We start from the raw sequence: 16,656 nt of genomic DNA, 5'->3' as shown, positions 1-16,656 counted from the left end.
CGTGGCTGACTTGTCCAAGGTCGCACACCGGGTTCCTGGCAGAGCAGGATTAAACTCAAGTCAGTCCCTCTGCCAATTCAGAGTTGTTCTCACAACGCCATTCACTCACTCGACAAACAATTACTGAGTAGCTACGAAGTGCCAGCGACTCCTCTAGGCCCTGGGTGGTGGAGAGCGGGGATCAGAGGTGGTGCTGTGCGCTGTGGATGAAAATAAAGCAAGTTACAACGCCAGAGAGACGCGGTCACGGGAGGCACTATTGTACACAAGGGGGCCAGGGGCGGCGCCCGCAGCTTAAGGCCGGAGGCCTGCCTGTATGGCGTCAGGAATACCAGAGGCTGGAGAAAGGCTCCTAGGAAGACTTCTTCTAGCGAATCAGGAACTTCCTCCTTTATTCTTATTTTAGTTGGCCCCTGACCCTGCAGGGAGAACTAGGCCCTGATAGTCATAATTAAAAGGGAGAGATTAAATATGTAAAATAAGTGTGATAATTAGCAGAATCTAGGAAGGTAGGACGCAGTGGGACCAGGGTTAGGGATGTGAAATGTAACCCTATATACATTTCAAATTATTCCTCAGAAATATTCCTAGATGAGGAGAAAAGCAGGTTTGGTAAAATAAGAAATATCTATCTATCTATCTACCTATCTATCTATTTATCGATCTAACTCTAGAATATCATACATAGAAATCTTAGCAGTGATTATCTCTGAGAGTTTGAATTTTGAATGGCTGTTACATTCTTTTTTTTTAATATGGAACGCTTCACGAAATTGCGTGTCATCCTTGTGCAGGGGCCATGCTAGTCTTCTCTGCATCGTTCCGATTTTAGTATAGGTGCTGCCGAAGCGAGCACACATTCTTTTGAGACTTAAGTGAGCTGATGAGTGGAGGTGTAACTGGCATGCAGTATCCGCTGAATAGATGCTAATAGCCCCCACCTAACTTGTCCTGAACCTGGAAAGAAGAGGAAAAAAAGAAAGACACAGCTGGTGAGAGGCGGTAGGTTGATGCTCTCCATTCTGGAAGAGGCATTTCTGAGACACTGGGGGCGGGTGTGTGTGTGTGTGTGTGTGTGTGTGTGTGTGTGTGTGTTCCATTGACCACAACAGCAGCTGACGTTTCAGAAGCATTTCCACGCCTGCATCTAGAGTTTCATGTGCATTATCTCCCGTAACCCTCCCCGTAACCTGTGAGCTCCACACCGCTACCCTCTTAAAGACAAAGGACCTGCGACTTACAGGGGTACGGTGACCTGCCCAAGTCTGCACAGTTTGACACGGCGGACCTGGGACTCGAATCCAGGTCTGTGTGACGACACAACCGGTGTTCTTAACGGCACATCACGTGTGTGAACTTTATAACCACATCGAACTGGGTGAAAATTCCAACTGTGCCACTTGGATGCGATCCTACCCATGTGCCCTGGTCCTGTGAGGACCAAGTGTGACAAGGCATGTGAGACCTGTGCCTGGCACCCCACAGTGCTGGCACGTGCTGGCCCATGCTCCTGCATTTGGGTCCCCAAGGGGACACTTCCATGGCACCTGGGTCTTCTGAGGAAGTGTCCCAGAGCTCCGCTGCTGAAAAAGCAAATTTTTTTTTTTTTTTTTTTTTTTTTTGCTGTAGCTGTGCAGCTAGATCTTTAATATTTAATTAGGGAGACCTTCCGCTTGGAGAGAGGGCAGGACTTGTTATTAAATCCCCGCTGCTTGGGCTCCCTCACTTGCCCGTGGGATTATTCATTCATTTCCAGTCACACAATTTAATATTGCAACGGCTAATGGGGAGATGTTGATAATTTGTAAAGCTGGTTGGTCCCGAGGCCATTGCAGGAAGCTCTGTGCCTGGGCCTGACGAGGGGCTCAGGCAGATTCCCGGGAGGAGAGGGCTCCCCAGCGCCTCCTTCTCATTATCGGCAAACATCCCCGATGCCCCTGAGATGCCAGTGGGGAGCCAGGAGGATCGGAAGGACATTCAGTGCACAGTCACAGCCTCTAGGAGTCGGGACCCTGGGACACCTGGGTACATGAAAGGGTCTGTGTGTTAACCCTTGCGCCCAGGGTTTGTGTGGATCAGGTACAGTAAGGCATGGGAATGACTGTCATGGATAAAGCAGTTTACACTCACAGGTCCCTAAAAACAGGCAGCACGCACGCCACGCAGGGCCACGCGGGGAAGCACCAGGGCTGGTCAGGGGGCAGGGGGTCGGGAGGGAACACGGCCCACAGCTGTTATTGGGGATTTCCTGGGAAGGAACTGGTGAGGTGGCTCAGGTATGCTGAGTAAGCTTAGGATGAGAGAGTTTGAAGAATTTTGGCAGCCTCAGAGCTGGGGGCGGGGCTGCCTAGCTGTCCAGTACCTGGCCCTGCGGTGACTTAGGGCAGAGGGAACGTTGGCCTGGTGGGTGCCAGTTAGGTAAAGGAGGTGGCTGGGGGAGGGCCGGATTGCTGGTTTGCCTAGCGAAGGCACACTTGCAGGGGAGTCACTGGCTAGTCCCAGGAACAGCGGCTCTGGGAGGGGCCGTCTCTCCAGGATCAAGGCCCCAAATGCAGGAGCATCACGAATACAGAAAATAAGCAAATACAGTCACTAGACTTTGGTTCTGCAGTCAGACAGATGTGGGGCCAAAATGCCTCCTTTGGCATGTCCTCGCTGGGGTGTTGGGCGTGATCATCCCTGGGATCAATCAGCACCTCCCTCCCCCTCCCCAACCCCACCCACCGCCACTACACCATCTACAGCAAAGCTCCGGCCTGTGGGCTCAGCCCTCCCAGCGGGTTCTCCGCAGGAACAGGCAGAAGGGCCTTTGTCAAACAGCCATCCCGAGGGCACAGCACCATGGAGTGCCTAGTCCGTGCCAGGCACGGGGGGCGGCAGTGGGACTGCGGTGGTGAGCAAGGACAGGGGTGGTTCTTGTCCCCAGTGAAGTCACAGTTTGGTGCGAGAGGGACTTCACCTAAGAACCACACACACACACACACACACACACACACACACACGTGTAAATTGTCACTGTGAGACGCGCTGCAAGGGGGCGCTATTGGGTGCTACGGGAGGGAGTGGCAGGGGGCTTGGGAGGGGGTGTAGTGTGGGCCGTCAGGGAAGGCTTCCCTGGGGGAGTGATGGCGGCCTGAGATCTGAAGGGGTGGGAGCTTACTAGACGGGAAGGAAGTGTGTGTGTGTGTGTGTGTGTGTGTGTGTGTGTGTGTGTGTGTGACATTCTAAGTGGGAGGGAAGATGAGATGGAGCTTCGCAGGACCCTCCTGTGCAGAGGCTCTGGGGAAGGAGAAAACAAGGTTCAAAGGAAGTGCATCTGAACGTGCCCCTTGCTTTAAAGCCTTCGGCGGCTCCCCACTGCCTGCAGGAGAAAGGCCACGCTCCGTAATGAGGCCGGCCAGGCCTTTCATGATCTGCGCCCTGCTTAGCTTTCAGGTTTAGATAAACATGGTCTCTCTCCTACCCGCTGTCCCCCTGCTGCCCACGCTCACTCTCTCCAGTGCTTGCTGTTCCGCCAACACGACTTCCTGATGATGCTTCCATGCCTTTGCACGGGCTCCTGCCTCTACCCGCTGCCTGATTTCCTTCCCTGTCTGCTGGGTTCCTTCCCGGGCCTCCTTCAGATCGATCCCCTTGCATGGCACACCTCCAGGGGGCACTGCTTAGACGACAGTGTGAGTGGACTCTGCTGGGCTTGTGCAGCCCCCATAAAACGTCACCTCGAGGGCCACTTCCTCAGACACGGACGCTCTCCTGTCTGCCCCAGGCAGCATCGGCACAGGGTATGGTCGACACAGAGAGGTTTTTCTGTCCCCCTGACCAGGGGCTCCTCGAGGCTGTGGCAAGTTCAATCACTCATTTAACCAATAGGCGCTGAGCTCTTATTCGGTGCCAGGTACTATTCTAAGTGCCAGCAACGTGGTCACAGAGAAGTCAGGCAGGTGCTCAGCTCAGCAGGACTGGCACGTTAAACATATAATCACATACATGAATATGCAATTATGACGGTCTTAAGTGCTGTGAGGGAAGAGTGGGGGTGGTGTGGGGAAGAAAACCCAGCAAGAATCTGATTTGAGTTAGAAGGAAGGAGAGTCTTCCCTGCTCGTGGTTGAGTGTTGACCCATGCCCCAAGAGGTCACTGGTTTGATTCCCGGTCAGGGCACATGCCCAGGTTGCAGGCTCAATCCCTGGAGGGGACTGTGCAGGAGGTAACCAATGTTTCTCTCTCATCGATGTTTCTATCTCTCTCTCTCCCTCTCCCTTCCTGTCTCTCTAAAAATCAACAAAAACACATTAAAGAAGAATAAAGAAGGAAGAAGTATCTGCAGACATACGACCTGAAGTGTGAGGGTGAGAGAGAGGTAGGAAAAGAGTCTCTGAGAGAGGGAACAGCATGTGCAAGGGTGATGAGATGAGGATGAGCGCGTCCTTTGGAGGAACTAACTGGAGGCCAAGTGGTGGAGCAGAATGACCGAGGGAGGAAGTGGGGTCTGGTAACTGGTCAGATCCGTCAACTTTGGGGTTTCACCTTTAAAGCAATGGGAAGCAGAAGTATCACATCTATAATTGCCCCAAACTGGAAACGCACCTAAGTGTCCATCAACAGTAAAATAAACACATGCTCTTAGCATATTCATACAATGAAATGCTACACAGTGATGTGAATGAATTAACTGCAGCAGCATCCAACAACATGGACGACCATGGAGAGTGCAAGTAAAATGGATCTGTGCGGTTAGAAGTCAGGAGAGCGGTTATCCTTGGAAGTAGCGATTGGAAGGGAGCAACTAGAGAGCCTCTAGGATGCTGTGATGGTGGTCACCTGTGTCCTCCTCCTCCTCCGTTTTAAATCTGGGTATCGGTTACATGGGTTTTGGTGCACATTATCTATATATATAAAAGGTTAATATGCTAAGTGTCCGACCATCCAGGTAATGACATCACGTAGCAACGCCTGGCTTCCTCTCCTTAGCAACTAGCCTCCTTGCAGTTTCTTCAGCCCAGGAACACGACCTGCTTTACAGCCAGGTGGAAACATTTCACACTTTAACCAAATGTCTGTGAAGCATTTTCCCATGCCTCATCTCATTTGATCCTCTCAGAAGTCCTGGAGTAGGCAGACAGGAGACTGGGTGGAATCCCATTTTCTTTTCATTAGAAACTTGACCCGACTGAAAAGAAGTAAGAAACCATAGACCTTGAAAATGACTTCAGGTTTTCTCACTGTGCAGAATATAGTCAGACACTGCTGCAGTTAAAAAGTTTACCCTTTGTTCTCCCTGCATGATCTACAAGAATAACCTTCTTCATGTTGATATTTACTGCTGTGTTGCTGACAATTACCTGAAAAAGAAGTTGGGGTGCTTCACTGAGCTGGAAAAAAGTTTAGCTACATCAGAAAGCAGGTCTAATTAAGCAAGTTTATTCTATATGTATAAAAGGCTAAGTTGACTCACACATGCACGATACATATCAAGCTCTCACTGGTGCCAATCACACGTGTGTGTTTTGATCTGTCATTGTCGATCATGAATTTGGTTGACACTTCTATTATAGAGGGTGAATAGCAATTTTAAAATATTTCTTCTAATTGATTTCCTCTCAATGTGCACGAATCTGTGCACTGGCCACTAGTATTTCAATAAGATGCAGAAAGGCCTGCTAGGAGAGTGTTGCACCTGGCTGAGAGATGATGTGAACTCTGAAGGAGACCAGTAAGAGGCAGATTTTGCATCTCTCTGGCAGAGAGAATCCACCAGACTTGGAGGTGTATGGGGGGAGGGCGGTGTGAGGGGAAGGGACCAAGAGGTGACTAGGACGACTTTCCAGTCTTGAGCGATTGGGTGGAGGGTGGAACTGTGATGTGCAGTGGGGAAGGCTGGGAGAGAGCTGGGTCACCTCTCTGTACTGCAGGCCCTAGCAGTGGGGCGGGTACAGAGAATGGGTGTGGTTAATGCTGACTTATCTTTGGCTATTTTAAGTCAATAACCTGGAAATCCGTGCTGGGAGAACAGCTCGTTACCACCCTTGTGTTCTACACATTTCATCTTCTCAGGATAGTTCAGAATCATTCATTCTCCAAACAACAGCTTCTTGTAGGAGGGTTCATGGATGCTTGTCAAGTGGACAGGACACACGTGTTCCCCTTGCAGGTAGAATGCCAGGTTGTGTGCACGGGTGCCAGTGGGAACAGCTGCAGATGCTCCTCATGGTCCTAGGTGTGGAGAGGAGAGGGAGGGACATCTCGGGAGAGCCTCTCGGTGAAGCTGTTGTGTCCAATGCATGTCACAGCCTGCGTTCCATACTCCTTCAGTCACCGCAGGAGGGTTATTTATAAGCACCTATTTCTAGGTCATTAGGGCTTGGTTACTAGTCATCAAGGGACAAAGTTGCAATTTGAACTGCCTTTGTCTTTGCCACACTGCCCCTGTCTGGGCGGGATGAAGGTCTGAGAGGGTGGAGGAGGTCACCTCATCTCAGTCTCCACCTCAGTCCCCACGATGACAGAACGGAGCCCTGATGCTGAGAAAGTGCTTGGAGATCTCCCAAAAAAGAGCATCTCTAAGGTTCTGTTTTGCCATAAAAAAACAACAACATTTACCCATAATGTCTCTTTATAGGATAATAAAAATGAACCATCTGTGGTTCATTGGGAACCGTCCCAGGCTTATTAAAAATATATGAATTTTTACTTTAAGAACGAGATGGCCGTATTATTCAAAATTGCAAGCTAAAATGTATTATCTATTATTAATTTATACTTAATAGACATCTTTCTTATAGATTAGCATTCTAATTACTTCTGAAAAAGTGGGCAGCAGCGAGGCGAGGTTTCCAATTAAAATTGTCCCGAAGATAAATTGAGGTCTTTGGCTGAGAGCACTTCAGCCATTCCCCCATCTGGGATTGATGGCATTTGTCATCCTGGAGGGGCCAGGCCAGGATTCTCATTTGTGCTAGATCTGCCCCCAGAGTTTGAGGTTCTCTGGGGTGCTTCCCACCACGGTTCCTGCAAAGGCGCCGCCTGAGAGCCACACCGGTGAGCGAGCGGGCAGGGCGAAGCTGCCTCCAGCCTGCCTCTTGCTGCCTCCAGCCTGCCTCTTGCTGCCTCCAGCCTGCCTCTTGCTGCCTCCAGCCTGCCTCTTGCTGCCTTCCCTGCTGTCGGCCGCCTGGCCGTCCTAAGGCCCCTACCCTTCTGCTTGCTAATCCTCCCCCGAGCACAGCCAAAAAGTCCCTATATGACAGGAGAATTCACAAACACTTTATACAATTGAAAAGCCTCAGCATTTATCATTTGATCGGGCCTCATTCATGTCAATTCAAATCAGGCCATGTTGACGGAGAGCTTTCGGCATTCAGATGCTTGCATCTGTGAAGTTGGAGAAGTGGAAGGAGTTGGATGCGGTGCCCAGAGAGTTTGGCTTGAATTCCATACAGTTCTGTCGCCTGCCCAATGGCGTTGTCTTGTATTGCAGGACACTCCCTTGTCAGGGTCTTCCCGAGGGTTAGGTGATACCCAGGATCCAGCACATAGTAGGTGTGCAGCAGGCGGGGCTCCTTCCCCTCCTCCTCCTGTCTACTCTTGTGTGAGGAGGGTGGTGGTGAACTGAGTTCTGGGTTACCTTGCTTGGGTGTCAATCTGGCACCGTCTTTTTAAAAAAATATTTTTATTGATTTCAGAGAGGAAGAGAGAGGGAGAGAGAGACAGAAACATCAGTGATAAGAGAGAATCACTGATCGGTTGCCTCCTGCATGCACCACACTGGGGCCCGAACCTGGGCATATGCCCTGACCAGGAATGGAGCCATGACCTCCTGGTTTGTAGGTCGATGCTCAACCACTGAGCAATACCAGCTGGGCATTCTGGTGCCATCTTTAAGTGACAATGTGTGGGAGGCTGGCCTGTCCCCAGAGAGGCCAGCACAGGGCACAGAACACAGAACCATATCCTGAAACCCCTGGTTTCCATTCTCTGAGCTTTGATTCCTTCTGCAGTGAAAAGGTGGTGGTGGTGGTGGCTGGGGCGGAGATAAGGCACTGGATTTCTACTTTCCTAGCCTTGGAAAGTTCTCTATATTTTTAGTTTATTAATCAATTATGAACCGAGTCTCCAGAAACTTCTCTAAAGTCACCTTGAACCTATGCTATTTTAAACTTATATTAATCCCTTCTTGAGATACCAAGTTTCATTAAGTTTATTAGTTTTGGGTAAGTCAAACTTCTTTTAATAGGTCCTAGTGTACCTCTTTTAATTTAATTTTAGTATGTTTAGGATCTGCTCAACACTCATTTATTTGTTTAACAAGCATAGAAGCATGTCCACGCTCTCCGTATTAAGATTTCAGGAAAGAGGGGATTTGTGTAAAAGAAGTTTAATGAATTCCTGTGTCAAGACATTCCGAGTGCTCTCACATCTGTCCATTCTTTATCTTCCCAGCAATCCTGGGAGGTGAATTAGTGTCCCCAGTTTGCCACTTGACAAGCTAAGGCTCAGACAGCTTAAGGGACTCCCCCCAGGGCCCACGGAGTAAGTGTCTGTCCTGGGATCTCTCTGTAGCGAAACACTGCTCCCAGGATGTCGCAGGAGTGTTGCCATTTGATAACCTGTGCCCAGCTTCTTCCCGCCTCCTCCTCCTCTTTACACTCGAAGATAGAAGCGACTATTCCTGGAGGTGCTCCGCATTGGTTCTTTGCTTCTCCTGACCTGGAGGATTTTTAAAATTTATTCATTTTTTAATTTTTTAAATTTATTAAATCTTTATTGTTGAAAGTATTACATATGCCCTCTTTTTCCTCCCACTGACCCCTTCTAGCCTGCCCCTGCCCCCTGCCCCAGGCCTCCACCACCCCATTGTCTGTGTCCATGGGTTATGCATATGTGCATACAAGGTCTTTGGTTGATCTCTTCTCAGCCACCCCTGACTTCCCTCTGAGATTCCACAGTCTGTTTCATGCTTCTTTGTCTCTCGCTTGCCTTGTCCAACATGGCTTGGAGCAGAGACCCGAGAGGAGGGGTCCTTTGGGGCTTCCATCTAGCAGCCTGCTTCTTCCCTGTTGCACTTGGCCGTGGTGGGATCTGAGGATAAAGTGCAGGGACGGCTGCAGCGTAATGCGGACCTGGCTATGCCGGAGCCCATCCATTTCACACCGCGCATGTTTCATTGCATCTGGCCAGTGCGTGTGCTGCATGCTTGGGGATCTTTGCTGGGGTGGTTCTTGGGGAAATTGAGGGCATGTATATCAAGCAGTTTTTGAATTATGTCTCTATTAGCCTCTGTGAATGTCTCTCTGAGGAGGCCAGGAGAGCTCTATTAGTGGAGCAGTTTAAAACAGGATTGGAGGAAGCAGTGGGGGATATCCCGCAGGGAACAATCATTATAAACAGCACTTCCATGTAAACAGGCCTTAATGTGTTTTCTATATTGAATTCCTGAGAGTGAGGCTCTCGGGTGTCTCAGCGCCTGCTCCAGGGCCGTACCCCTGAAGTGTGGGGACCTGAGGCAGAGGCTCAGTGGGCCCTGCTGCCTCCCTGGGCACCACGAGCCTCTTAGACCACGGCACTGCTGAGCTTTGGGCAACATGATGATAACGGTATTGTTGTGTGACCTTGAGGAAGTGACCTTGGGCAAATCACTTCCTGCCTTGGGCCCCTCGTAGAATATTTATTGTGTTAGCACTGAGCCAAATGTTCTCACACAGTCCTCCCAGCATCCTACAAGTTGAGGTATACTATTGCATTTCACAGATTAGGAAACTAAGTTTTATGGAAATTAAGTACTGTGCCCAAAGTTTTAAGTCAACACACGGCAGAGCTGGGGTTTAAATTCTGGCCTCTGACTCCAATTCCAGGGTTATTTCCATGACTCTTGATCACTTCCATGCTCTTCAGGGTCTGGTCCAGCTAAATTCTATGACACATTCCTTTTTGTTGCCAGAAGCTTGGTGCTCTCCTCTTCCCTTTTGCAACACTCGCTCAACTTATTTCAACTCTAGCAGCCACGGGAATGGAAACATCGCCCATTAGTTCTGTTTTATGGCTGCTGATAGATAGTTCAAGCCCAGTGCACACATAAGGCGTCCTAACGGATGGGTGGTTGTCATGGTGAAGATGCCGTAGGAATGCTGTGGCCCTGGCTGGGTCAGATCCCTTCTGTCCACCATGGAGGCAAGTACATCATGGGTCTTCTTACATGGCGTGGAATTATGGGACTATGAAAACTTCAAGGTTAGATAGACCTTAGCTGGTACTCAGTGGTTTTCAAATGCCTATAAAGGCAAGGAATTCTTTAACCAAAGGAAATTTTGTATGGAGGCTAACTAAGTACATAAAATGGGTGAAAGCTGTCAGATGCTGGGTTAGAGTGGGAGATCAATGTTGCTGTCCTTCCCCAAATCCCATAAGGTGATTTTGCAGATCACCATTTGAAAACCACCAATCTAATTCACACTGATCATTTCACAGGTGACCAGTGTGAGCGCAGAGAGGGACATTCATGTTGCCTGAGGGATAGGATTGGGTATGGAGCCGAGGTCTACTGATGCCACCCCGGGCTCTTTTCTGAATCATGTAGAAAGGCATTGGGGGTGTCCCAGGGCTGGGCTTGAAAGGGTTCTCAGGTCCTTTGCTGTGAACAGGATGGTCACTAATTTGTGCATGAATGAATCCATTTATTCACTGGCTTTTACTGAGAATCCATTTAGCAAGTAGGAGAACTTCTCTATTCTTGGACTTATTCTCTGCAATATCAAGCGATTACCCCAGGGCAGGCCAGAGGGGAATATTTAGCATGTGCGTGAAGAGGGAAAAGAGAGGGCTGGAGAAGAAGTCAGGCTCTGGAGGAAAACAGAAGCCCACCGGAGAGGAGCAAGAAGTAACTCTGCATACGGTGTGTGATGTGGAGTCTTTGCTGTGAAGTTGGAAGCCTTTGTCTTGGGCTCCAGTGCATTTCATGGTGTGAGAAAAAAATCCCTGCGTCCGTCATCCGGTAGTTATCTGTACATTCATTCAACACTTCCTAATATCTACTATGTGTTGGGCACTGTGCTGGGCAGAAGGAATATGTGGTGAGCAGGGCAGTCATAATCATTGTCTTCGTGAGTTAGTCCCTCCCCAAGTCTCCCCTTTGTCTGCAGGATAAAGACAATGATTCATCCATTCAACACATGTTTGTTCTTGGTGCCAGAACCAACTTTCCTCTTCAAGTTAATTCCCCCACGAGGCACTGTTTAGGTGGCTCTTGAAGAGACAGGTCACCTCAACCATCTCCCCTCTAGCTTTTAAATTAAGCACACATAAAAACAGCTGACAGTCTAAAGCCAGTACACTATGTTAGCACCATCATTAAAGAACAATGTTTTTTCTCAGGCTCTTCATAGACAAATTCACTGGCAAAATGATTGCCTGCGCAGGGATCTGCTTTTCAAGAGGATTTCTGCATCAGTGAGCGTGCAGGAGGAATGGGACACAGACTAGGTGGGTTTTGATGGAAATGGACTAAAAGCAGGGAAGTCGGGCAGAGAATGAATGGAAAGACCAGCCCCACTGGACATCACAGTAGGAGGCTCTGAGGAGCATGAGAGAGGTTTGGGGCCTTGGGGCTGGATAGAGAGAAGACAAGGGGACACAGAGAGGGCAGGTGAAGGCAGAGAGGAGCAATCTGTGGGTGCCTTTGACATTTTAATCTTTGGGTTCTGCCTTGAAGGAAATAAAGGAACAATACTGCAGCGCTTACTCATTTCAAGGGCATTGGATCAATGGAGTGCTGCACTGAATATAATAAACAAACGACTGAGTGCAACACTGAAGTCTCTTTCAGAAAACCTCCAATGCCCAGCCCAAGAGATGGCGGGAGAAGTAACTAGACAGACTGTTTTGTACAGCCAAGTTTGTGGAAATCAGAGGCAAAGGCGGGGTTTCTCCCTGGGGCTGGCTTTGTCTGGGGTGTGGTGTTCTGGCCATAGTTCAAGTGCAAGGTGGGCTGCTGTGACTTTTTCTGCAGTGTAGTCTCTAGAGATTGAAGCCCAAAGAGCTGCTGATAAACCGTTAATTAGCCAGAGGACTCTAAAGGCCAGTGGTGATAGGATGTAACCTACTGGACACCCCAGTGAACCACAGAGGATGGAGGGCTTGCCTCAGACCTGGCTAAAACTCCGTCCTGTTATTGCCTCCCCACGCCCCTCCCTTCCTCTCTCCCTATTCTTTACCTCTTTCTTCCCTGCCATTCTGACCATTTCTCTCTTCTCTCCTCTCTTTTCCTCTACCTTTCACTTTCCTCTCCTATTTCTCCTCTACTCCTTTCTCTTTGGTTTTGTCTGTAGTTGAAAATATTATGAACTGTCCAAGCAAGTTTATTTTATTCCTTAAATAGATTTTATATTCCTTACATCTACAGATCCCAGGGATTAGGACCTAAAGTCTCTGGGTGGCCATGATTCAGCTCACCATAACCCAACTGAATTAGGTGATGAGTACTTTAACCAAGTGGAAGCTAGAGAAGAAAAGGGACTCGCCCAAGGCCACACAACTGATAAATGGCACACCCAGGATAGGAACCCAGCTCTTTTGACTTTGGGCCCAATATCTATACAATTTCAACGTTACTACTGAAAAATAAAATAAGATTAAGATCAAGAGCCTAAGAAAGACTACTGAAGGGTTTTCAAAGATGTTCCACAACTCTCCGTAGAATGACTGCATTGTATTGGTACCAGTGTATTTAGTAGGAGGTGGTCTTCTTCTCTTAGTATGCAAATGAGTGAACAGAGTTTCCCACATCACCATATGGTGAAGGCTCTGGCATAAAAGCCTCTGTGTGTAGACATGAGGATACACCACATCTGGAACTGGCTTACTTGTTGAGGCACTTGGTGTCCAGGAAGGAGGGTAAAACTTTAGAGACAATACCTCCTCATTGCTATCCCTGTATCTTTGGACATTTTTTTGTAGCTTCTCTAAACCTTTCTTCTTCTCTATATAAAAGGAACAATGCTATCTACTTTTCAGTGTTTTTAATTTTTTTCCTTAGAGTGTTATTTTGAGGGTTACATTAGCTTATGTATATGTAAAAGTACCTGGCTCTATACCTGGGCCATTATAGGTGCTGAATAAATATTAATCCCTTTCATCACATAGGGTGCAGTCTTACACACACATTCTCTACATTTCACCTCAATCCCCTCATTACTATAACATTAAACGAATAACTGATATCTTCTGTGATAACAAAACAAAAAAAAATGTAATCTTGAGATGCCAAAGTAAGGGAAGGGAGTCAAATACCTCTGAATGGGGAAAGGAAGAGCAGGGTAATAGTTCCACTGCACCTTCAGCTTTATAAAGAAGTAAGAAGCTCTTGCATCAATTTGTAATCTCAGTGGGTATCTGCTCTAAAGGTCTTTACAGGATGGAACAACGTGTTCTCTTGGGATCTATCTGGTGGGGAACAGAGACTTTGCCTAATTTTTATGGACTGGCAAGCTGAGTTTGGAGTTTTACAAGGTCCAGAAAGAGCCTCTCTGTGCACACAGAACTATTCTTACAGATTGTTAGATTTCAGGTGGTTTTTAAGAAAGTTTTATGAATGTGCTTCAGCTTTCAAAATCTCAGGAAAACACAACCATAGACTCATAGAATCATGGACTCACAAAATTTCAGCTAAAGCTTAAAGAGCTCTTACCTACAGGGCTAACATATAGAACAGATAAAGTGGAGCTGGTCTTGAAGCAGAGATGAAGGGCTCAGAGCCTGGCTGACCAAACCAAATACAATGGAACCTCTGGGTCACTCCAGAATGTCATGAAGCAGAGATCAGAAATCATCAATATTGTCATGAGGAAACTGAAATCCAGATAACTTGACCAGGGTTAACCAGAGACAAATTATTGGTAGAAACCTGGTCTGACTCCTAGTCCAGAGCTCATCCAACTGCAAAACCCTGCACTTCAGTCTCTGGAATACCTCAGCTTTGGTTGGTACTTTAGCTTGTGCTTTGTCTACAAAGATATTTCATTATTATGTGTAGTAATGGCAGGTGATACCTCTTTGAAGAGAAATTCATGCTAGGCTATGCTGTAAAGTAAGAATATATATGGAATACACATTGTTTGTACATTGGATATACATTGTTAGAGGCTGGTCTTGTTTAAAGCTTTGCTCTCCCAAAGTGGGATCTTTCCAGGAGCTTAATTTTATGTGATAAGAATCATATAGAAAAACCATGTTCTCATGAGGAGGAGGAAAACATTCTTCATTTTCCGTTACCTTTGGAAACCCAACCACTAACTTTCTAGTCATAAACTAGAACTTTTGAGTACATTCTCATTAAGGAATAGAAGCTAACGTCACAGCTGACGAGGTAGTTTTAGAATAAGGGTTCTTTTGAGGGTGAAGGTTAAGGCTGGAGAAAGAAATGAACATTTGTTAAATGTCTTCTAATTGTCAGGCACCGTGATTAGCATTTTACAAAAGTTTTACCATCATTATCTTCCCAGTTACTTCTTAAAGTCAATCTATATAATGACTTTTACAATTCATCAGTTTCTATGAACATAATAAGTCGTTAACAGATGCCTGGAGAGAGGATTGTGATGTCTTGTGCTAGTCTCTCACAGCCAGTACTCCACCAGGGCTCACATGCACATAGGTCAGAAGAAAAGATGCTAACCCCACTTCAACTCCCTATCTCACTAGGCTGGCGCGACATTTCAGCACCACGGACAGCGCATCACTGGGGGGGGCCCTATGAGGAAGGCGGGGATCAGCACCGTTCTGTCTTAACCTGGCTTTTTCCAAATCTCTAGGGTCTCCTCGCTCCTTTCCGAGCATTTTCTGAACTACTCTCATAACAACCTAATCAAAAAACCACATCTATATAAAACGGGGAAGCTTGAAGGTTCGCTTACCATCTGACAAGTCAATCAGCCCGAGGTAGTGCAAAAGTTTCAGAGAGGAGCACACGACCACCACTATTCCCAATGTTTGCAGCCCCTCGGACTCGCCCTCCATCCACATCCTCTCAGAACACGGGCGCAGGCAGCAAGGCGCCAGGCAGGCATTAAAAGTCAGAAAACCAGGCTCCCAAGCCTCCCTTCCCGCTGTTCTCCTTAGTGCTTGGTTTATTTTCACCAGCCTTCTTCCTTGCACTCCCCCCTTCTCCCCCTCCTTTCCACGCCTCCCAGTTCCCTCCACCTTTCCCCTCCCCCTAGCCGGCAATCTCTGAGTTGTTTCATAGTAATCTTTACTTTTATTTCCTCTTCTCCCAAGGCAATTTCCCCAACGGTTTAACCAAGCCCTAAACATCTACTCCCCGGGTGTAACAATAATTGGCAGCGTCTCCTGACATATTCTCTTTGTGACTCATAGGGAATTTGCCTGAGCGTAGACTATTTGAGCCATAAAGGAAGCGGCTTCCTGCTTCCAATCTGAGATAGACTCAGAGGTGAAGGCTGTTTCTGAAAGGGACAATAATTTGTATTTCTCTGTGAAAAGCTAACCAAACTTATTCTGGAATATAGGCGGTCCCTGTTTGACATCGCGAAGTGTCCCCTGTGTACTGGGCCGCGTACACAGCTATACTTGTGTTTGGGCAGCTTTGATATCAACAGTACAAATCATTGAAAGCAAATCTGAATGAGCAAAACTCATGGAAATAAAGAAAAAGCAAAAACAAACAAACCAGTGCGCCTAGTAGGAAGGGTGGCTAGCATGGTGAAGAGGAAAGACGGAAGACTTAGGGTCATAGAGACCCGTCCTACGGAAAGTTCCTTAATGTCCATGAGGCCCAGTTTCCTCTTCTGTGAATTACCCACCTCAACTAAGAGAACCTACACCAAATGTGAGAACAGCCCATGCACTTAAATACTGCTCTCAGATTGGGAGGGTACACTCTGTTGGCAACAACGTGGGGAAAAGACACGCAGGAATTGTGGGTGGGAATGTAAATTAATATAACCTCTTGGGAGGAAAAAATGTATATATGCACCATTTGATCCTGAAATTTCATTTGTGGGAATGCTTACTCATGTGCATAAATATATATGTACTAGGATATTCATCACATCGTTTATTTATAATAGCAAAAGGATGAAAAAAAACTTATATGCTCATCAGTGAGAAAACTATAGTGCATGCATAGAAGAAATACTATACAGCCATTAAAATTATACAACACACTTATGTATCTTTCCCTGAAAGAATACTGAAAATATATTATTAAATGAAAAAGGTAAGTTGTTTAGTACATTACCATTTAATTTTGAAAAGGGACACACACACACACACACACACACACACACACACACACACGATGGAATATACATAATATATTTCCAGAAGGATACAGTAATAATTGAGAATTTTAGTTTTCTCTGGAGAGGAGAACTGAGGGCCTGGGGTCAGAGGGAGACACATTGTTGAGCTATTATCCCATGTAAGTGTTATCAATTTTAAACAACAACTAAATGTGAATGCTGGTCTCTTCTTCCTTTCCTTCCTTGTGATAGAGGGAGACATATTCTACATATCTGAGGGAGACTTGGGAAACTTTGTCTTCTCTGCCTGCACCCCGTGTTGGTTCTAAATATCAACCTCCAATCTCATTGGTGCCTGGGCAGTCGTGTCCTGGAGTCAGGCCATTCCAGCTTGTGAAACCTGATTGT

At 47.2% G+C, this 16,656-nt stretch overlaps 1 protein-coding gene and 1 non-coding gene across 3 annotated transcripts in view; both read right to left on the bottom strand.

The window, feature by feature from the left end:
• Positions 1-16,656, bottom strand: part of KCNIP1 (potassium voltage-gated channel interacting protein 1) — a 258,657-nt gene that overhangs the window by 24,118 nt on the left and 217,883 nt on the right. The window lies entirely within an intron of this gene.
• Positions 750-856, bottom strand: LOC114233776 (U6 spliceosomal RNA). Its single transcript, XR_003619929.2, has one exon. It is a non-coding gene; the product is annotated as a U6 spliceosomal RNA (small nuclear RNA).

The sequence above is a fragment of the Eptesicus fuscus genome, chromosome 6 (genome assembly GCF_027574615.1).
Source record: "Eptesicus fuscus isolate TK198812 chromosome 6, DD_ASM_mEF_20220401, whole genome shotgun sequence".
NCBI lineage: Eukaryota > Metazoa > Chordata > Mammalia > Chiroptera > Vespertilionidae > Eptesicus > Eptesicus fuscus.
The sequence above is the reverse complement of the archived record's forward strand: the minus strand, read 5'-3'. Positions and strand labels throughout refer to the sequence as shown.